We start from the raw sequence: 1569 nt of genomic DNA on the forward strand, positions 1-1569 counted from the left end.
TTCTAGACTGTCGGGTAATAGTCTTCCAGGGACCCTGGTTCGAGAATACTGTGGGGCCCGTGCATAAATTGGCCGAGGCAGGTCAGGCTAACAAAGCTTATAAGTACAGTTAACAAAATTATTCATTAAATGAAATAATCAAAACCATCTCCCCGCAAAACACCATCTCTTTATTTCTGAGTCTAGAATTCGGGGACAGAAAAATGTTATTTATGAAAGCGAATTAATTACAACTCTTCAGATCAGAAAATTCGGATTCGGTGTGATTGCAGCTTTATAATTCTAAAACATACGGATGACTACCAGTATACTACTATAGATTGTCAGTTTAGTTTTAGTTTTCTAAGGTAGAAAATAACTCATCGACATAGAAAATAACCCATCGACTATAGATTGTCAACTTTTACTTTTTAGTTTTCTAAGGTAGAAAATAACTCATCGACATAGAAAATAACTCATCGACTATAGATTGTCAACTTTTACTCTTTAGTTTTCTAAGGTAGAAAATAACTCATCGACATAGAGTGGGCCACCAGCCTAGGAAATGTGTAAATCCGCATCTGCCATAACTCGGATTCGTGGAGCTATGTGACCGTCTGAAAACAGGTTCGAAAAGTACAGTAGTAGATATCACTTCATAATGTCGTTTGGGATAGGAAACACAACACAGATTTTAGTCTATTAGAAAAAGTCAAAAAGTCGTAGAGATGAGTTTCTCTTTTTATTTTGCTCAATGTATTACAAGCTACGTTTATATGGTATATCAAAATGCTTTATAATGTTCAATGTGCTGTGATATTAAGGGTTAATACTTTTGGCACACTATTTGCAAATAAATGTGAAACTAACAGTGCTGCCTGCTTTTCTTATACAGTGCCATACATGGACTAAATTGATTATAACGAGCAGATAAATACCTCAAAATTAACAATTGCATACGCTGAGTTTATTAATAATATTAATAACAAGAAAATATAATTTAATAACGTCATTTACCAAAACGCACCATACTTTGGTTCGAAATCCCAAGATTGATTTAGTCCGAATACTGTAGACATTTTGGTTAATGACGTGTTAACTAGGAACTACACTTTTGTTTATAAGAATCAGTAAAAAATTTGCCCAGGCTTAGTGTTCTTATGTTCTTGCCGATTTCAGGCTTAATGTTCTAATTTTGTTCTTACTTTTACACATTTTTCAAACATAGAAAATTATTATTGTACAGCAGTGTATTACTGTGCTATATTATAGAATGCATTACATAGTCACACCTTCTACAAATAAGGTACAGATGAGATTTGATGGTTTTTCTATTCTTTAAAAATAAAAATCTCATTTGACATCTTACCTAAGCCTCAATTTGTTCTTATTTTGGTCTTATTTTATAAGCAATTTCAGACTCAGTGTTCTTATAAAATGTGTTCTTATTAAAAGCTTATGCTAAGCTGAAATTTTCCCACTTTTGTGCAAACAATAAGGTATACGGTACATTATCAGTGGCGTAGAAACGTTTTTTTCATTGGGAGGGGGGATGATTGGCGTGTTAGCCAGTGTCGTAACAGGCGCGGG

This window comes from Anneissia japonica, unplaced genomic scaffold (genome assembly GCF_011630105.1).
Source record: "Anneissia japonica isolate Jap-2015-1 unplaced genomic scaffold, ASM1163010v1 scaffold1306_len716249_cov185, whole genome shotgun sequence".
NCBI lineage: Eukaryota > Metazoa > Echinodermata > Crinoidea > Comatulida > Comatulidae > Anneissia > Anneissia japonica.